Raw genomic sequence first — 22,670 nt, 5'->3', positions numbered from 1 at the left:
AAAATTTTGCTTTTCTTAAAATTGAACTTATAGCCAGGGGTAGTGAATCCTAAAATGTTGCGGTCTACCTGGGCTAAATGTGAATTGGGGTTGTCATCTGTGAGATTGATGTCATCCACGTAGGACAACGCTTTGGCATCAATATCATGTACTATTGATGTTACACAGGCAGAAAACAACCCAGGGCTGTTCTACCTTTCTGGCAAATGACAAAATCTCCTTTGGGATCCAAGTGCACTGAAGGCACTTTAATCCTGGCTTTCAGCGTCTAGATTTTGGCAGAAAATAAACAGTGGAAATATCCAAGGTTGTTTTGTTGTTAATAAGTGCTGTACTGTTTGTATTTTGCATTGCAAATATGAATGTGTGACTAGTTAAATTTCTATAATCTTAGACTATTCTATATGAATGGTCAGATTTTTCTATGGGAAATGAAGGGTTATTCATTGAAGAGACGCAGGGTTCGATTACTCCCTGGTATTCAACCTGTGTGGGAATTTCTCTCATTGGTGCTTTAGCTCTCTGTTTAACTGGATATTCAGTCTGTATCTGTGGAGTTGATCTAATTGAGATAACATCATAGGGGGAATCATTATCCTACTGTACCTGGTTGTGGTACAGCTCTGGAGCCTGTGTCAGTGCCCAGTCTGCTGAGTATGGTTCTATTTGTCTGGAACTAGGACTGAGAAAGAAGGCAAAATTACATCTTCAACTTGTGGGAGTGCTGGTCAATTTCAGGTGGCCAATCTTCTTCTTCCAATAGAATTTCATAATTTAGTGTTAATCTTTTCCAGAATATAACTTTAATAGTACGCGCTGTGTCTCCCTCAATCTGAATATTTAATCTGTCTACCCTGTTGGGTGGGGAGATGTGCCTGTCCACTGTTTCAAGGAAGTTGTGCCACATCCAGAAGATCTATAAGATTCTGGTGAAGTATCATGACCTCTGCAGTGCTGTTGATCCTATTGTTCAACAACGTTCTCAATATGTGTGGCATCTTTGACTGATATATTGCAACCTTTTTCTTTTTGATTTGGGGATTTTGCTGTGGAAGTTTCTCTTCCTTTTTCATAAAAGTTTCTGAAGAATGCTGAAAGTCATTTTTCATCTTCACACAGTCACTTTGGTGTTCTGACCACCCTCCACTGTCCCTCAGTTAATCCTATGTGTCCTGGAAGGAACGAGGGGCCACATGTAGGTAGGCTTTTGCACCTCGCAAACGGCGAAAAACGCGAGGTGCAAAAGCCCTCAAGCGATGCAAAAACACATTTTGCGAGTCGGAACCGACTCGCAAAATGTGTTTCCGACTCGCAAATAGGAAGGGGTGTTCCCTTCCTATTTGCGACTCGCACCGTGATTTAAGTTGATTTGTGACCGCGAAAGCGGTCGCAAATCAACTCGCAGTTACCATCCACTTGAAGTGGATGGTAACTCATTCGCAAAGGGGAAGGGGTCCCCACGGGACCCCTTCCCCTTTGTGAATGCTCACAAAATTATTTTTTCAGAGCAGGCAGTGGTCCTATGGACCACTGCCTATTCTGAAAAAAACCGAAACAAAAGGTTTCGGTATTTTTTTCTATTTCAGCTCGTTTTCCTTTAAGGAAAACGGGCTGCAAAGAGAAAAAAAAAAACTGCTTTATTTAAAAGCAGTCACGAACATGGAGGTCTGCTGACTACAGCAGGCCTCCATGTTTGCGAGTGCCTATAGTCGGTATGGGGCCGCAATTTGCGACCCACCTCATTAATATTAATGAGGTGGGTCTCTGCGACCCCATACCGACTCGCAGACGGTGTCTGAGACACCGTTCTGCATTGCAAATTGCGACTTGCAATTTGCGAGTCGGAAGGACTCGCAAATTGCAAGTCGCAATTTGCAATTTTCCTACATCTGGCCCGAGATGGGCAACTGTCAGTGTATTTATAGTTATCAGGGTTTTTGAAAGTTTCCCTATTTTTAAGATTATGGGGGTCATTATGACCCTGGCGGAAGGCGGAGAAGCGGCGGTAAGACCGCCAACAGGGTGGCGGTCTTTTCTTTTGTATTATGACAATGGCGGTTACCGCCATGGTCATCCGCCGCTTCTCCGTTCCGCCCACCAGGGCGGAGACGACCGCCGGGCTGGAGACCTGGGTCTCCAGCCCGGCGGCAGTCACAATACCCCTGCCGGTATTTTGACCCGCCTTACTGCCGTGGATTTCCTTCGGTAGGAACCGCCATGAAATCCATGGCGGTAAGCACTATCAGTGCCAGGGAATTCCTTCCCTGGCACTGATAGGGGTCTCCCCCACCCCCACCACCCCTGCCACCTCCCAAAGGTGGCAGGGCGTCCCTCCCCACCCGGCCCCCAACATCACAGCACTCACACACACACGACACGCACACAGGCACCACCAACACACACAAGCACACACACCGACATACATGCCTACATCCACACACTCAGTCAGACACGCACACCCATATACAAACATACACGCACACATCCATACAGACATACATACAGATATACACGCACTCGTTCCCACAACACGCAACACCCCACATGCATACACGCACTCACACACCCCCTCTACATACACACACGCACACCCCCATGCACCTACACAACACCCACCACCCCCATCCCCTAACGGACGATCGACTTACCTGTTCCGTCGATCCTCCGGGAAGGGACGGGAGCCATAGAGGCTGCTCCGCCGACACCACACCGCCAACAGAACACCGCCGCACCGAATCACAGGACGTGATTCGCTGGGCGTGTTCTGTTGGCATGGCGTTGGAGCAACCTCCACTTCCCCGCCGCCCGCCAGTATGGCTATTGGCGGCTCTCCGTCCTAAAAAGGACGGAGAGCAGCCAACAGTCATAATATGCCGAGCGGCAAACCGTCACTACTGGCGGTCTTCTGCACGGCGGTCCCTCAGCGGTCTTGAAAAAAGACCGCTGAGGTTGTAATGACCACCTATATCTTTTTTCTGAGTCCAGTTGCGAAGATTCTCCTCTTTGTCTTGTTCCTTATTTTGGTTTTGTTTATCCCAGCATTTTTAGACCTCTCTTTTGCTGGCTTAATACTCTCCTTTCCAGAAGTTCTTTGTAGTTGTGGTTTAGTTGGCCTGGCCCCCAGACTATCCTGACCTATACTAGTGTACGTTTTGGAAATAATCTTTGGCAGCTCGCTTTCCTGATCCCATTGAGGAGTCTCCTGGAGCCAAAGATGAATCGCCAGTGCTGCTGCTTCTCTTTTAATATTGCCTAAAATAATTGAGGAGACTGTGTCAACATTGTGCATCAGTTTCATCTCCAAATCCAGTGGCACAATCCTCTATTAAGGGAACCATTCCAGATGGCAAGCACATTATGAAAATTCTATGTTTATCTTGGGGTTCTGTATGGGGAAACACTGCTTCCAGCTGGTATGTTTTTTGTACAACCCAGAACTGAATGTTCACCCAATCGGTGCGTGCTTTTCCCATTATTGAATGGGCAGTTTGTGGACTGATTCCTGTAATGGCCAATTGATTTATAGATGGAGTAGCCCTCGCTGGGGCGGTGTTTGAAATCGGCATTATGAATTGTATCAAGCGTCTATATATTGCCACTGGCTGACGCCTACAGTACCTTCCTGGTGCGGGTCATGACCAGTGGCCGACACCAGGGAGAGGGTTAAAAAATCTTCCGGTGCATTGCACACAAGGATTTTTTTTTCATTTAAAAATACCCCAGGAGATACAAAAGATCTTCTGTGTCTCCACCTGCCCTTTAGGAAGGCCTTGTTTGAAAGGGTAGAATCTCCCCTGTAATCGAGGGGCAGGAAACCCCTTCTAGACACCAGGGATTTCACTTGGGGGGGTCGGCCCCCTGGGCAAACGTGCCGATCACCCCCACCGGGGGCATATATATTTTTTTTAAAGGTGAGTTTACCCCTGTGGGGCGTGATTGTGCACGACCGCGCCTTCCAGTGGTTATTTTTTATTTTTTTTTAAACGAAGAAAAAAAAAAGAAATTGACAGGGTGTTGCCCGTGAACTGGGGCAATAATTTTTTTTAATAGTTGTATGGTTTCCATGGCGGCCACTATGGCCACCAAGGAAACCATACAGCTCTGTCTCTCTCTCTCTCTCTCTATATATATATATATATATATATATATATATATACAGATGTGTAGATATGGATCTATATATATATATATAGTTATATCTGTGTAGATAGATATATCTATAGATAGATATCTCTCTCTCTCTCTCTCTCTATATATATATATATATATATATATATGTCTAAATATAGATCTATATATATACATATATATAGAGATCTATACATATATATATATATATATATATATATATATATATATAATTATCAGCGTTTCTTTGTCCAGTATGAGGAAAAGTTCAGGACACTTTGGTAAAGTTGCAAATTGATTTACTGTCACCAGATTCTTCCTCCCAAAGCGTTTCAGCTGTAGCCTTGTTCACGGATGGGGGAGTCATAAAATTAACACAATAAATACCAAAATTCACCAACATTAAAAACGGACTAACAATGCAATACAAACTTTATATTCAATAAGGCTACCGCCATATTGAAATGTTATCTAATCCCCGTTTTTTGCCTGAAATATCATAATTTAAATTGAAACTAGTAGAAGCCCCTATATTTATAGGGATAAAAACATTGCAAACAATAGGAAAAATTGAAATAACGTGTGTAAATACTATATATCAATGCTCAACCCAATAATATTAAATTAATGTCATATACATTTGCAATCACATTATATACACCTATTCCATATCCAATGGACATCCCACTATAAATCAATGGGGCCTAATTTGTATATTATTACTGTTGTAATACTACCTCCATGGGATAACCTACATTAAATTCAAATATTCTCCTCTACAAGTTGAACATGATTTTTCGAAATTCAAACTTTCATAACAATAAAAATATGGCCTTGCCGCCCTAACGTCTATGTTTGTACTTTTTTTCATATCGTCTGACACCCTTAACATGTATAAATATCATTTTTCTATATACATCCAATCCAATAGAAGCTCAACTGTCATAGTTATATTCTCTCCTCATATACCTCATATACCCAACTCTAACTACCCAGGTGAAAACTCATTTCTTCTCTTGAGTTCAGACCAAGAGGATCAATGGTCATAAACCTGATGATATATTTTGATTCTAATATACGTAACGATTTCTGTCTGTCCCCCCATGTAAATTAGGTCTAACCTGATCACATACCACATAGCTAAGCAATTTCTCATCTCCCTGATGTACCTCATGTAAATGTCTTGCTACCGGATAGTTACGATCAAGATTATGAATGGCTCTTATGTGTTCCAGCTCTCTCTTTTTTGCTTTATGTATGGTACTTCCCACATAAATCTTATTGCATGGGCACCTTAAACGGTATACACAAAAATCTGTGTTACAGTTAAAATGCCCCTTAATCTCATAGTCATTTTGTCCATTACCTAATCTGACATTCAAGCAGTTAGTATTATGGCTCAAACTATCCCATAGTGACCTTTTCTCTTGGAAGGTGACCAATGGCATATTGAAAAATAAGTCGCCAAATGTGGGTCTGTGTAAAATAAATCTTATTTTCTCCTCATTTTTACATGGTTCTTGTACGTTTTATAATAGATCTACTCTAGGACAACTGTCTACTTTTCTTTTAGCCTGTGCAATTACATCATTACTATGTCCTCTCTCTCTGAATCACCTGCATATTACCGTATCCTGTTGGTAGTTTTCCCATGTGCTACATATGCGCCTAGCTCTCAATAGTTCCCCATTTGGGATACTCCTGATCAAATTTGGTGGATGTGCACTTCTGGCATTTAATAAGTTGTTACCTGCTGTTGCGTTTCTAGACAATCTAGTGCTTACAACATAATTATCAACTCTTATTTCTCCATCCAAAAATTGGATTTGTGTCTTACTATGTTGTTCACTCAATTTAGGATATTATTCATTATCATTTAGAGCTGCCACAAAATTCATTGCTGAGTTCTCATCCCCTCTCCAAATTACAAAAATGTTGTCTATATAACGGCACCACAGCACAGCTTTGTCCTCATAGTGAGTTACGTCAATGGACACCTGCTTTTCCCACCAGTCCATGAGAAGATTCGCATAGCTGGAAGCAAAGCAGGTGCCAATAGCTGTCCCCTGTAATTGTCTGTATTTTTGATTGTCAAATAGAAAACAGTTGTTATTATGACAGTACCAGATCATATCACAAATCATTTCAGTATGCATTAAGTATGCGATAGATCCAGCTCTCATATAATGCCTGACTGCCACTAATCCTAAATTGTGCTGTATACAAGTATAAAGGCTAGTAACATCCAATGTCAAAAGCAAAAAGTCATCCTCCCACCTCAGACCATCTATCATCTTCACAAATTGTGTGGTATCTTTGACATACGAAGGCAAACTTTCTACAAATGGTCTGAGATAATAGTCAATATATTGTGAAGTATTTTCAAGTAAAGAATCTATTGCTGACACAATCGGTCTGACTGGAGGGTTCTGTCCATCTTTATGTAGCTTTAGTAAAAGGTAAAGAACTGGAATCTTAGGCTGGTCGCACTTAAGAAACTGATATTGATATATGTGTATATATATATATATATATATATATATATATATATAGCGATCACTTTTGTGAACGCATGTGTGGTTTCCCTGGGGGCTGCGATCGGCCCCCAGGAAAACCACACCCACATCTAAAAGTGATATATATATATATATATATTTATTTATTTATTTATATATTCTCAAATGTCCTGCTGAAGCTGACTGCTACGCCTATGAAGTTGATGCACAGCTGCGGGTGCGGGCCCGTAATTTTCCACAAATCTTCCTTCCAGTCATCATGGTAAAGGAAACTCCGGCACTCTCGCCACCAGTTGCCTTGCAGTTACAGTTTACGTCTTCAAAACAATGCACATACTTCAACTGACACGTTTCAACTGTAGCTTTTAGGCAGCAATAAAAAAGTCAAGTAAGACTTGTGATTATGTTTCTGCTCCAAAAGGATCAGACTTTTGTCTAGTGGCAGTTTTGATGCCATAAAATAGCGCAGAAGGTTTATGTGCCTACTGCAAAGATCAAATCTGTATTTTATGTAAATAGCTGAGTACATTAGTAAAGTCAGCCATTACCTGCGCTACAATACAAATGAAATGAATGTGCGGGGGTGCTATGGAGAGATGAAGGGCACTTTTGCTGGGTGGTACTGAGAGAATCTGAGGAGGAGGTCATGGGAGTGGGAGTACCAATAATGATTGTTGGACTGAGTGCTAGAGGTGCTAAAGACTGTGACGTTTGGTGTGTGGAAAGGTGAAGTGATAGTGTGTCTTTTTTTGAGTGTTTTAAAATAATGTGCTGATTGAGGGAAGAAGCAAAGGTAAGGTGACCTCTACTGTTGCACATATCACACACATGCACACACCAGCAATTTTGTCACTGTCTATGTGGGCTAGTGTTTTAGAGCAAGAGTTTAGCCAGTAGCAAGGATGGCATCTCGTTAGAGGACTGCTGCTCAAGCGCTCACTCGGGTTATAGAGGACAGCTCTGATGTAGGATCAGAGACTGACGCAGCAGATACTGAGACAGCATCTGAGGGATAGGACAATGGCACAGATTCTGGGAGTAATTTTTCAGTCAGAGGAGTCCCATTCAATAACTCTCTTCCATTGATTTTGAGGGAGGTGATGAGGGCAGTCCTGCTGTCCCATCGCAAGCACAGTCTTTGCAGTGGGACAATAGCGGGTTAGCCTAACCCAGAGAGCAGGTGCATGCGGCGGCAAACACGGAGAGAGTGCCCTCTTGGGAGCTCCCCGATTTAGTTCAGCCCCATATTCTACCACTCAAATCCTATTGTGGAGACATCAAAATTATCTATCACAAAACAACCTGGTTTTGTAAGGTAGGCACCTGTGTTTTTGGTCCTGGGCTCGGTGGCCTCATAGGGACACCTACAAAAACCAGACATTTCTGGAAACTAGACATATGGGGTAGTCCACAGAGGTGTGAATTGTGTGGATTCCCCAAAGTTTTCTTACCCAGAATAACCTGCAAAGGTGAAATGTTGAATAAAAACTCACGTTTTTCTTGCATTTCTGTCACACAAACTACAGGAATATGCTGGGATCAACACAGTTCCTACCACCCAGTGTTTCCCCACCTGTCCTGATAATAATACTACCCCACCTGAGTGCCTGTACCTAGTGCCTGCGTCAGTAATGGATCACCCAGAGTCAACAGTGCCCTCATGTTAGGACCAACATTGACGATTGTGTGATCTATTCCTGTCGCGGGCACTAGGCCTACCCACACAAGTGAGGTACCATTTTTATCAGGTGACTTGGGGGAATGCTGGATGGAAGGACATTTGTGGCTCCTCTCAGATTCCAGAACTTTCTATCAGTGAAATGTGAGGAAAAAGTTTTATTTTTGCCAAATATTGAAGTTTGCAAAGGCTTCTGGGTAACAGAACCTGGTGAGAGTGCCACAAGTTACCACATCCTAGCTTCCTCTACGTGTCTAGTTTTAAGAAAATGCACTGCTTTGGTAGGTTTCCCTAGGTACAGGCTGAGGTAGAGACTAAAATCCACAGCTAGACACTTTCCCAAAAACATGTCAGTTTTCAATGTAAAAATTTGATGTGCCCATGTTTCTTTTTTTGGGGCATTTCCTGTTGCGGGCACTAGGCCTACCCACACAAGTGAGGTACCATTTTTATTAGGAGACTTGGGGAAATGCTGGGTGGAAGGAAGTTTGTGTCTCCTCTCAGTTTCCATAACTTTCCATCACCGAAATATGAAGAAAAGGTGTTGTTTTGCCATATTTTTAGGTTTGCAAAGGATTCTGGTTAACAGAACCTGGTGAGAGCCCGACATGTCACACCATTCTGAATTCCCCTAAATGTCTAGTTTTTAAAAATGTACATGTTTGCTAGGTTTCCATAGGTGCCGGCTGAGCTAGAGGCCAAAGACCACAGCTAGGCACTTTGCAAAAAACAGGTTTGTTTTCTTTTGGAAAATGTGATGTGTCCATGGTGTGTTTTGGAGCATTTCCTGTTGCGGGCACTAGGGTTACCCACAAAAGTGAGGTACCATTTCCATTGGGAGACTTGGGGAAATGCTGGGTGGAAAGAAGTTTGCAGCTCCTTTCAGATTCCAGAACTTTGCAGCACCGAAATCTGAGGGAAAAGTGTTTTTTTCCCAAATGTTGAGGTTTGGAAAGGATTCTAGGTAACAGAACCTGGTGAAAGCCCCACAAGTCACCACATTCTGAATTTCCCTAGGTGTCTAGTGTAGGAAAGTACCACCTTGCCTGGCATGTTACCCCCATATTTCACTGGATATATGTTGTTTTAGTCTATGTGTCACTGGGATCCTGCCAGGCAGGGCCCTAGTGCTCATAAGTATGTGCCCTGTATGTGTTCCCTGTGTGATGCCTAACTGTCTCACTGAGGCTCTGCTAACCAGAACCTCAGTGGTTATGCTCTGTCTGCTTTCCAAATTTGTCACTAACAGGCTAGTGACTAAATTTACCAATTCACATTGGCATACTGGTACACCCATATAATTCCCTAGTATATGGTACTGAGGTACCCAGGGTATTGGGGTTCCAGGAGATCCCTATGGGTTGCAGCATTTCTTTTGCCACCCAAAGGGAGCTCTGACAATTCTTACACAGGCCTGCCAGTGCAGCCTGAGTGAAATAACGTCCACGTTATTTCACAGCCATTTACCACTGCACTTAAGTAACTTATAAGTCACCTATAAGTCTAACCTTCACCTGGTGAAGGTTGGGTGCAAAGTTACTTAGTGTGAGGGCACCCTGGCACTAGCCAATGTGCCCCCACGTCGTTCAGGGCAAATTCCCCGGACTTTGTGATCGCGGGGACACCATTACACGCGTGCACTGTACATAGGTCACTACCTATGTACAGCGTCACAATGGTAACTCCAAACATGGCCATGTAACATGTCTAAGATCATGGAATTGTCCCCCCAATGCCATTCTGGCATTGGGGGGACAATTCCATGATCCCCCGGGTCTCTAGCACAGAACCCGGGTACTGCTAAACTGCCTTTCCGGGGTCTCCACTGCAGCTGCTGCCAACCCCTCAGACAGGTTTCTGCCCTCCTGGCAGCCCTGGCCCAGGAAGGCAGAACAAAGGACTTCCTATGAGAGAGGGTGTAACACCCTCTCCCTTTGGAAATAGGTGTGAAGGCTGGGGAGGAGTAGCCTCCGCCAGCCTCTGGAAATGCTGGTGCCCATCTCTGCATAAGACAGTCTCCACTGGTTCAGGGACCCCCAGCCCTGCTCTGGCGCGAAACTGGACAAAGGATAGGGGAGTGACCACTCCCCTGACCTGCACCTCCCAGGGGAGGTTCCCAGAGCTCCTCCAGTGTGCCCCAGACCTCTGCCATCTTGGAAACAGAGGTGTTTGTGGCACACTGGACTGCTCTGAGTGGCCAGTGCCAGCAGGTGACGTCAGAGGCTCCTTCTGATAGGCTCTTACTTAAATGGGTCAGAACAAGAGTGAACAGAAAAGTTCATACAGGGGGTGACAAGGCTGGCAAGAAGAAGGATGGTAAGTCTTCTGACAAGGGTGGGGACAAAAGTAAAAATGAGTCTTCATCAGGCCCACAAATATCCTCTGGTGGGGGTGGTGGGTCCAAATCCTCTTCAAATCAAATTAAAAAGCCTTGTGTTATTTGTGTAAAGTCAAAGGCCATTGGACAACTGATGCCAGTTGTCCAAAGTAAAACACCAAACCTCCCACTACCACAACCCCTACTGCAAATCCTAGTGCCCCTAGTAATAGCAGTGGTGGTGGGAGCAAACCTACTAATAGCCAATCCAAGGGAGTAGCTGTGCTCACTTTTGGTAATTTAGTTGGGGTTGGTCTTGTTAGGGAGACCACAGAGGCTGTGTTAGTCTCTGAAGGTGCCATTGATTTGGCCACATTGGTTGCTTGTCCCCTTAATATGGATAAGTACAAGCAACTCACCCTAATAAATGGTGTTGAGGTTCAGGCCTACAGGGACACAGGTGCCAGTGTTACCATGGCAATGGAGAAACTGGTACACCCTGAACAACACCTACTTGGTTAGCAGTACCAAGTGACAGACGCTCATAACAACACTCTTAGCCACCCCATGGCTGTTGTGAATCTCAACTGGGGGGGGTTACTGGTCCAAAGAAAGTTGTGGTTGCCTCAGATTTACCTGTAGACTGTGTACTAGGGAACAATTTAGAGACATCAGCTTGGGCAGAAGTGGAGTTGGAGGCTCATGCAGCAATGCTGGACATTCCTGGGCATATTTTTGCTTTGACAAGGGCTCAGGCCAAAAAGCAAAAAGGACAGGGTAACTTGGATCCTGGAACAATGGACCAAGTTCTCCCTAAAGCTAGGGGTAGCAAGGGTAAATCCCTACCCACTGTCCCTCCCTCTACAGATGATTCTCCTTCTGAGGAAGAATAATTTTCTCCCTGTGCAGAACCTTCACCAGATGAGCTGGAAGCAGACACTGCTGACCTTTTGGGTGGAGGGGGACCTGCCAGGGAAGAACTGAATGTGGCACAGCAATCCTGTCCCACTTTAGAGGGTCTCAGACAGCAAGCTGTCAAGCAGCAACATGGGGATGTCAGTGCCTCATATAGAGTTTACTGGGAGGACAACCTCTTGTACACAGAAGCAAGGGACCCAAAACCTGGAGCAGCCAGGAGATTGGTCATTCCCCTGCAGTACAGAGAGTTCCTCCTAACTCTGGCACATGACATTCCTTTGGCTGGGCATTTGGGCCAGATCAAAACATGGGAAAGGCTTGTCCCCCTGTTTCACTGGCCTAGAATGTCAGAGGACACAAAATACTTTTGTAAGTCTTGTGTGACCTGTCAAGCCAGTGGCAGGACTGGTGACACACCAAAGGCTCCCCTTATTCCACTACCTGTGGTTGGGGTCCCCTTTGAAAGGGTAAGGGTTGACATAGTTGGCCCCCTTGACCCTCCTCCTGCTTCAGGCAAATTTATCTTGGTGGTTGTGGACCATGCCACAAGATACCCTGAAGCAATTCCTCTAAGGACCAATACAGCACCTGCAGTGGCAAAAGACCTCCTGGGAATCTTTTCCAGGTTGGGTTTCCCAAAAGAGGTTGTATCAGACAGGGGTAGCAACTTTATGTCTGCATACTTGAAGGCTATGTGGAAGGAATGTGGTGTAACCTACAAATTCACCACACCCTATGATCAACAGACTAATGGACTGGTAGAGAGGTTTAATAAAACTCTCAAAGGAATGGTAATGGGACTCCCTGAAAAACTCAGGAGGAGATGGGATGTCCTGTTACCTTGCCTCTTTTTTGCTTACAGGGAGGTACCCCAGAAAGGAGTGGGCTTCAGCCCCTTTGAACTCCTATTTGGACAACCTATAAGAGGTCCACTAACACTTGTGAAGGAGGGTTGGGAACAACCTTTAAAAGCTCCCAAACAGGACATAGTGGACTATGTACTTGGCCTAAGATCCAGAATGGCTGAGTACATGAAAAAGGCCCTTAAAAACCTTCAGGCCAGCCAAGAGCTCCAGAAGCAATGGAAAGACCAGAAGGCTATTCTGATCCAGTACCAACCAGGACAGAAGGTGTGGGTATTGGAGCCTGTGGCCCCAAGAGCGCTCCAGAACAAATGGAGTGGACCCCATCTAATTGTTGAAAAAAAGGGTGAGGTTACCTATCTGGTAGACCTGGGCACTGCCAGGAGTCCCCTTAGGGTGATTCATGTCAACTGCCTAAAACCCTACTATGACAGGGCTGATCTCACCCTGTTCATGGCAACAGATGAAGGACGGGAAGAAGAGAGTGACCCTCTCCCTGATCTCTTCTCCTCCACTGAAGAGGATGCTCTAGTGGAGGGAGTAGTTTTGGCAGACTGTCTGACTGCATAACAGAAAGACAAATGCATAAATCTCCTTGGACAGTTTTCTGAACTCTTTTCAACTGTGCCTGGCACCACATCTTGGTGTGAACACACAATTGATACTGGAGACAGCTTGCCTGTCAAAAGTCAAATCTATAGGCAGCCTGACCATGTCAGGGACTGCATAAAACAAGAGGTTCAGAAAATGCTTGATCTAGGAGCGGTTGAACCTTCTGAAAGCCCATGGGCGAGTCCTGTGGTGCTTGTACCAAAGCCTCACTCAAAAGATGGAAAAAGGGAGATGAGGTTTTGTGTTGATTACAGAGGTCTCAACCAGGTAGCAAAAACTGATTCTCACCCTATACCCAGGGCAGATGAGCTCATAGATACACTGGCATCTGCCAAGTATCTAAGCACCTTTGATTTGACTGCAGGGTATTGGCAGATCAAATTGGCTGAGGATGCTAAACCTAAAACTGCATTTTCAACTATAGGAGGGCACTACCAATTTACAGTGATGCCCCTTGGTTTGAAAAATGCACCTGCCACTTTTCAGAGGTTGGTGAACACAGTCCTACAAGGGTTGGAGGCTTTTAATGCAGCATATCTTGATGATATAGCTGTTTTTAGCTTCACCTGGGATGAGCACCTGGTCCACCTTTGGAAATTTTTGGAGGCCCTGCAAAAGGCAGGCCTCACTATCAAGGCCTCAAAGTGCAGATAAGGCAGGGAAAGGTGGTTTATCTGGGACACTTGGGAGGCGGAGAACAGATTGCACCATTTCAGGGGACAATCCAGACAATGATGGATTGGGTTCCCCCTACAACACAGACCCAGGTGAGAGCCTTCTTAGGCCTCACTGGGTATTACAGGAGATTCATTAAAAACTATGGCTCCATAGCAGCCCCACTTAATGATCTCACAAGTAAAAAGATGCCTAAAAAGGTATTGTGGACAGCTGTCTGTCCGAAAGCTTTTGAGGAGCTCAAACAGGCCATGTGCACTGCACCTGCCCTAAAAAGCCCATGTTACTCCAAGAAATTCATTGTTCAAACTGATGCATCTGAATTAGGGGTAGGGGCATTCTTATCAAAACTGAATTCTGAGGGCCAGGATCAACCAGTTGCTTTTATCAGCAGAAGGTTGACCCCTAGAGAAAAGCGTTGGTCTGCCATTGAGAGGGAGGCCTTTGCTGTGGTCTGGGCACTGAAGAAGTTGAGGCCATACCTGTTTGGCACTCACTTTATTGTTCAGACAGACCACAAACCTCTACTTTGGCTAAAACAAATGAAAGGTGAAAATCCTAAATTGTTGAGGTGGTCCATATCTCTACAGGGAATGGACTATACAGTGTAACATGGACCTGGGAGTACCCACTCCAATGCAGATGGACTCTCCAGATATTTCCACTTAGACAATGAAGACTCATCAGGTCATGGCTAGTCTTATTGTCCTTCATTTGGCGGGGGGATTGTGTAGGAAAGTACCATCTTGCCTGGCATGTTAACCCCATATTTCACTGTATATATGTTGTGTTAGTCTATGTGTCACAGGGCTCCAGTGCTCATAAGTATGTGCCCTGTATGTGTTCCCTGTGTGATGCCTAACTGTCTCACTGAGGCTCTGTTAACCAGAACCTCAGTGGTTATGCTCTCTCTGCTTTCCAAATTTGTCACTAACAGGTTAGCGACTACATTTACCAATTCACATTGGCATACTGGTACACCCATATAATTCCCTAGTATATAGTACTGAGGTACCCAGGGTATTGGGGTTCCAGGAGAGCCCTATGGGCTGCAGCATTTCTTTTGCCACCCATAGGGAGCTCTGACAATTCTTACACAGGCCTGCCAGTGCAGCCTGAGTGAAATAACGTCCACGTTATTTCACAGCCATTTACCACTGCACTTAAGTAACTTATAAGTCATCTATAGGTCTAACCTTCACCTGGTGAAGGTTGGGTGCAAAGTTACTTAGTGTGAGGGCACCCTGGCACTAGCCAATGTGCCCCCACATCGTTCAGGGTAAATTCCCCGGACTTTGTGAGTGCGGGGACACCATTACACGTGTGCACTATACATAGGTCACAATGGTAACTCCAAACATGGCCATGTAACATGTCTGGCATTGGGGGGACAATTCCATGATCCCCCGGGTCTCTAGCACAGAACCTGGGTACTGCCAAACTGCCTTTCCGGGGTCTCCACTGCAGCTGCTGCTGCTGCAAACCCCTCAGACAGGTTTCTGCCCTCCTGGGGTCCAGGCAGCCCTGGCCCAGGAAGGCAGAACAAAGGACTTCCCCTGAGAGAAGGTGTAACACCCTCTCCCTTTGGAAATAGGTGTGAAGGCTAGGGAGGAGTAGCCTCCCCCAGCCTCTGGAAATGCTTTGATGGGCACAGATGGTGCCCATCTCTGCATAAGCCAGTCTACACCGGTTCAGGGATCCCCCAGCCCTGCTCTGGGGTGAAACTGGACAAAGGAAAGGAGAGTGACCACTCCCCTGACCTGCACCTCCCAGGGGAGGTGCCCAGAGCTCTTCCAGTGTGTCCCAGACCTCTGCCATCTTGGAAACAGAGGTGTTTGTGGCACACTGGACTGCTCTGAGTGGCCAGTGCCAGCAGGTGACGTTAGAGGCTCCTTCTGATAGGCTCTTACCCCTCTTGATAGCCAATCCTCCTTCCTATGTAGCCAAACCTCCTTTTCTGGATATTTAGGGTCTCTGCTTTGGGGATCTCACCAGATAACGAATGCAAGAGCTCATCAGAGTTCCTCTGCATCTCCCTCTTCACCTTCTGTTACAGGATTGACCGCTGACTGCTCAGGAAGCCTGCAAAACAGCAACAAAGTAGCAAGACGACTACTAGCAACTTTGTATCGCTCATCCTGCCGGCTTTCTCAACTGTTTCGAGAGGGTGCATGCTCTGGGGGTAGCCTGCCTCCTCTCTGCATCAGGAGCTCTGAATAAATCTCCCGTGGGTCGACGGAATCTTCCCCCTGCAACCGCAGGCAACAAAAGACTGCATCACCAGTCCTCTGGGTCCCCTCTCAGCACGACCAGCATGGTTCCTGGAGCTCAGCAACTCTGTCCAAGAGACTCCCACAGTCCAGTGACTCTTCAGTCCAAGTTTGGTGGAAGTAAGTCCTTGCCTCCCTACACTAGACTGCATTGCTGGGTACCGCGTGATTTGCAGCTGCTGCAGCTCCTTTGCACTCTTCCAGGATTTCCTTTGTGCGCAGCCAAGCCTGGGTCCCCGACACTCTATCCTGCAGTGCAGAACATTCTGAGTTGTCCTCCGGCGTCGTGGGACTCCCTTTTGTGACTTTGGGTGGACTCCGGTTCACTGTTCTTCTAAGTGCCTGTTCAGGTACTTCGGCGGGTGCTGCCTGCTTCTGTGAGGGCTCCCTATGTTGCTGTGTGCCTCCTCTGTCTCCTCATCCAAGTGGCGACATCCTGGTCCCTCCTGGGTCACAGCAGCACCCAAAAACCCTAACCGCAACCCTTGCAGCTAGCAAGGCTTGTTTGCGGTCTTTCTGCGTGGGAACACCTCTGCAAGCTTTTTCACGAAGTGTCACATCCATCCTCCAAAGGAGAAGTTCCTAGTCCTCTTCGTTCTTGCAGAACATCAAGCTTCTTCCAACAGGTGGCAGCTTCCTTGCACCCTCAGCTGGCATTTCTTGGGCTCCTGCCCACTCTCGACACTCTCGCAACTCTTGGACTTGATCCCCTTGTCTTACAGGTACTCAGGTCCGGAAATCCACTGTTGTTGCATTGCTGGTGTTTGTTCTTCCTGCAGAATCCCCCTATCATGACTTCTGTGCTCTCTGGGGGTAGTAGGTGCACTTCACACCTACCCTCACTGTTTTCTTACAGTGCCAGCGACCCTCTACAAGCTCACATAGGTTTGGGGTCCATTTGTGGTTCGCATTCCACTTTTGGAGTATATGGTTTGTGTTGCCCCTATACCTATGTGCTTCTATTGCAATCTACTGTAACTTTACATTGCTTGCATTACTTCCTTTTGCTATTAGCTGCATAATTTTGGTTTGTGTACATATATCTTGTGTATATTTCTCATCCTCATACTGAGGGTACTCACTGAGATACTTTTGGCATATTGTCATAAAAATAAAGGACCTTTATTTTTAGTATATCTGTGTATTGTGTTTTCTTATGATATTGTGCATATGACACCAGTGGTATAGTAGGAGCTTTACATGTCTCCTAGTTCAGCCTAAGCTGCTTTGCCATAGCTACCTTCTATCCGCCTAAGCTGCTAGAAACACCTCTTCTACACTAATAAGGGATAACTGGATCTGGCACAAGGTGTAAGTACCTCTGGTACCCACTACAAGCCAAGCCAGCCACCTACATCTAGTTTCCAAAAATATAGAGGTTTGCTATGTTTCCCTAGGTGCCGGCTGAGCTAGAGGCCAAAATCCACTTCTAGGAAATTTGCAAAAACCACGTCCGTTTCCTGTCGCGGGCACTAGGCTTACCCACACAAGTGAGGTACCATTTTTATTGGGAGACTTGGGGGAATGCTGGATGGAAGGACGTTTGCAGCTCCTCTTAGATTCCAGAACTTTGCAGCACCGAAATCTGAGGGGAAAGTGTTTTTTTTGCCAAATTTTGAGGTTTGCAAAGGATTCTGGGTAACAGAACCTGGTGAGAGCCCCACAAGTCATCCGGTCCTGGGTTCCCCCATGTGTCTGGTTTTCAAACATGCACAGGTTTGGTAGGTTTCCTTAGGTGCCGGCTGAGCTAGTGCCAAAATCCACAGCTAGGCACTTTCCAAAAAAACACATCAGCTTTCAATGTAAAAATGTGATGTGTCCATGTTGCATTTCCTGTCGTGGGCATTAGACCTACCCACACAAGTGAGGTACCATTTTTATTGGAAGACTTTGGGGAACACAGACTAGCAGAACAAGTATTATTACCCCTTGTCTTTCTCTAATGTTTTTTCCTTCCAAATGTAAGACAGTGTGTAAAAAAGAAGTCTATTTGAGAAATGCCCTGTAATTCAGAAACTAGTATGGGCACCCCAGAAATCAAAAATGTGCAAACAACCACTGCTTCTCAAAAATAAATTGCTTTATACCCGGTATACAATGAAAACCCATTGTAAGGATGCAGCTTCTTTTTTGGCTCTGAGTCCCTACGGTTCTTGATGAACCTATAATCCCTATATATCCACACAACCAAAAGAGTCCAGCAGACGTAACAGTATATTACTTTTGAAAATATTACATCGCAAGAAAAAGTTACAGAGTAAAACGTGGAGAAAAATGGCTGTCTTTTTCACCTCAATTTCAATATTTTTTTTATTTCAGCTGGTATTTTCTGGAGGAAAACCTTATAGGATCTACACAAATTACCACTTACTGAATTCAGAATTTTGTCTACTTTGCAGAAATGTTTAGCTGACCTGGATCCAGCATTGGTTTCACACCCGTTTCTGTCACTAACTGGAAGGAAGCTAAAAGCACAGAAAATAGTAAAAATGGGGTATGTCCCAGTAAAATGCCAAAATTGTATTGAAAAATGTGGTGTTCTGATTCAAGTCTGCCTGTTCCTGAAAGCTGGGAAGATGGTAATTTTAGCACTGCAAACCCTTTGTTGATGCCATATTCAGGGAAAAAAACACATGCTTTCTCCTGCAGCCCTTTTTTCACAATTTTCTCAAAAAAATAAAATTTTAGCTGTATTTTGGCTAATGTCTTGGTCTCCTCCAGGGGAACCCACAAACTCTGGATACCTTTAGAATCCTTACAATGTTGGAAAATAATTATGCAAATTTGTCATGGATAGCTTATGTGGAAAAAAAGTTATGAAAGCCTAAGCGCGAACTACCCCAAATAGCCAAAAAAGTGCTCAGAACTGGGGGGGATAAGGTCCAGCAGCTAAGGGGTTAAATGAGCCAAGTGCTACCTCGTAGCACAGAGAGGGCCGGCCAGCACTCTCAGAATGTGCACTGTCTTCAAAGCCCCCTGTGGCCCCCAAAACACCCTCACCTCTAGCCTTTCCATGACAGTGAAAACGTCATGGAAAGGCTAGTAGCAGGGGGAGCTGTAATCAGCCAGGTGGCTGTGAGTTTTCCATGTTCCCAGTGGGGACAGCAGTCTGCTGGTGGGTCAGCCCCCTAGGGTTGTAATTTGGCAGTCAGACTGCCCGGAGTACGGCAGCCCAACTGTCAATGCAAGTGTCCTGGTTCTCAGACCGCCACACTCACAATGAGGGCAGCCAGAATCCGTTTGTGTGATGTGAACAGTGGAACAACCAGTTCTATACATACTGCCTTTCATATTGTAGAAAGGGGTGTTTCACTATTATTGTACCAAACGTATTGGAGCAAATTATGCATCCCAAATCTTACCTCTACATTGAGAGAAATTAATTATTCCAAAAACGTTAAACATATTCATAGTATAGTAGAGGGACAAAGATGTGTGGTTCACATCTAAAGGCATGGAATGTAGTTGAACGTGGTAACTTCAGAAGCAGCGGTCTTGTATTGAAATAGTGCCTGTATTCTGATTCACATTGTTTATCTATCACAGACATGAAAAGAGGAGGAGACATTGTTCATCCCCAATACATTTTGCCACAATTTAATGTCTTTGGTAACTATGTTACAATTTGTGTTTCATGAGCAAATCAGATGGTACGGCCCAGGTCCCCAGTCCTACCACTTCCTGGTTTGTGTGGTGGCAGCTAAGCAGTTCTCTGCTTCAGATCTGTTGAGTCTGACATATAACATTTTTGTGAACCTTAATTTCTTAAGTGAATTTACAACCAAACACGAAAGTACTCTTTCTGGACCAAGATCTAGTTTTCTGTCAAATTTGGTGTAATTCCATTCAGCGATTTGGGCTGCAGCTATGTCTAAAGTTCCTATAGAAAAATTAATCAAGAAAACACATTTTTGGGGCCCCTGCTTGGCAGATCACCTTGAAACTTTTTTAATCAGGAATTAGTTAAGAAGTAGCAATTTTTCCGAAGGTTTCATCTTCAATTGGCACCACAGTGATTAGCAATACAAAACAGACATTTTCTCTAGAAACATAATCCTAACTATCTGTACCAGATGGGGAGTGCACTTACTGGTACACCTCATATGCCGGGGTCCCTAAACCTACGTGCCATACCATATACTAGGGACTTATAGGTAGGTTTACATAGCCAATTATAATTAGCCTAATTTGCATACTAATTTTACAAAGAGCACAGGCCCTGGGACTGGTTATCAGTACCCAGGGCATTATCAGAGTCAAGAAAACACCAGCAAAAAGTGAGAAATGGGGGAAAAAGTTAGGGGGCTTCTGCAATCAGTCCTGTTTTCACACACACATGCACACACGCACACACACACACACACACACACATACACACATATATAAATTCACTTAAAAAAACATAGGTTACAGGGACTTTATAGTCAGGCTCAGATTGTAACCATACCAAGCCATAGAAATTCACCATTTATAATGGGAGTTACCTCAAGTAACTAAAACTTGTGCACTAAAGTAACTATAACTCTCATCGTCCCCATGCACTGCAAATTACCCCCAAATTACGTCAATCATGCCATCCTTCCAACATTATTGATAATATTAATGTAATATTTGCAATAGACGTTTTGATGAAAAAACTGAGCATAGCGGCTCCCTGCTTTAAGTGTAACTTTAAGCAGTGACCTTATAAAATATGTTTTATAAGCCCTGGCGGGAAAAAAATAGCCAAATTAGTTTTTCCCTCATAGTAGTGAATAGGCTCCATAGGCTAAAATGGGGAACTTTATTTTAATGAATTAAGTCTCCAAAAGTGCTGGATATGTCAGATTTGGCCTCAAACTGATTGTTAGAATACATGCAACACCTTGTCATTGTTGGATTTAATATAACTAGTTTAGAGAAAGAGTTTTAGAACTCTTCCTAAAAGTTGCCAGTTTCAGCTCTGTAGTGCCCTTCTCTGATTGGCAAACCTCTAGCAGCCTGGCCAGGCTGCCTTGATCAGGTGTGAAGTGGCATGGGCTCAATACAAAGGAAGTGCCTGGGGAGGAGATCTGCCTCAGTATATGGTGAAACAGGATGAAGGGAGAGCAGCCAAACTGGTCTTCAAAGGGGGGAAGGACATTTGGAGCAGCTCAGGACCTCCCCCATTCCCTGCAAATCAAGAGAAACAGGTGCCCTCTTGATTAGGTTAAAAGAGGGCAGGAGCGGGGTGTGTTAAGGATTTGTAGCCACACCAGTGGGTGGGCTCAGTCAGACCTAACCTCCAAAATTCAGTTTGTTCCATTTTGGATTTTTAAGGAATGGTCCTCCCTGGGATTGATTTTTGCAACACTTCCCAGGAAGTGGTCATCTAAGAGGGTAATGGCCGACCTGTGATTAGACAGTTGCCTCCCTGCTTTTCACCCGAGGAGCAAGAATAAATATGACAGAGTTGTACCCACACCACAGATCCCGACAAGGAACAATATCAGAAGAATGAGTGCCCTGCTGGGCCCCTCACCTGCACCTGGACACTGCTCTCTGAAGGACTGTACCAGCTGCACATTTGGGCTTCACCACCTAAAAGGACTTTGCCTGTCTTCAACTGGTTCAAGAAGGGACTCCCTGCTTGCTACAGGTGAAAAATAGCTAACCAGAGTCCCCTGCATCAAAACCTGAAGGAACAGACCAGCTGACCAGTGGCTAGTGGTCATTTTGGATTTCAACCAGGTGCATTCTGGGAGTTGAAGTCCCAATCCCTCAAGGAGCAACTCAGAGATTCTGGAACCTTGGGATGTGTTTTGGACTCCTAAAGGACCTTCTAAGACCTTCTGAAAGAAGATCCAGAAATTTGGAAAACGGGACCGACCCACCGTGGTGAGTCAAGCCGGCCTACCTCAATTTCGACCCATTCTGACTTGCAGGTTCATCCCAAAATAAAAACTCCGGAGCCCAGACTTCCAGGATTGTGCCTGGGGCTCCTGGAAAGGTAATCTGATGACCTCACATCAAAATCAGCTTGAGGAGGAGGGTCGACCCCCGTTGGAAGGAAACATTTCCAAAAAAGTGACAAGGTCCGAACATAAAAAGGTGACCGGGACTTTCCGTTCAGCATAATGGAGGTGGACTCCAGGGACGTCAGATCAAGATTCAGCTTTGGCCCAGATGAAGATTTCAGTCCTGCAAAATTGTCTAAGTGCAATGGTAAAAATTTTCACTGGAGTACCCTGTGACGTGTATCTGAACAGGGCTCAAGGGAGGTCGGATCAGATTGGTGATTTTGCCATGCTGAAAAAAATCTTCAACAAAAAGACTAAGGGCCATATTTAAGAAAAGTGGCTCTACCACTTTCTTTGCTCCCCTTCGCGCCCCTGTACCGCCACCATGTGTGTGTCGTATCTAATATACAGTGCACCATGATGCAGGGTATGGGGCAATAGCATAATTTCTATTGACGCTATTGATATACTCTGCAGGAGTAGCACCAAATATGGGAGCTACGCCTGCAGAGTACATAGGGGCCCATTATAAATAATGGAAGCCCCCTTTTAACGCCTGCTCTGAGCAGACATTAAAAGTGCCATAGAAAATGACGCAAGGAATCTCTTAGATTTCCTTGTACCATTTTCTGACCCCCCTTAATGGGGGAGTGCCCCCTTTGCATACATTATGCCTGGCACAGGCATAATGTAGCACAAAGGGTTACAAAGTGCG

The sequence above is a fragment of the Pleurodeles waltl genome, chromosome 8, assembly GCF_031143425.1.
Source record: "Pleurodeles waltl isolate 20211129_DDA chromosome 8, aPleWal1.hap1.20221129, whole genome shotgun sequence".
Taxonomy (NCBI): domain Eukaryota; kingdom Metazoa; phylum Chordata; class Amphibia; order Caudata; family Salamandridae; genus Pleurodeles; species Pleurodeles waltl.
This window is presented reverse-complemented; position numbering follows the sequence as displayed.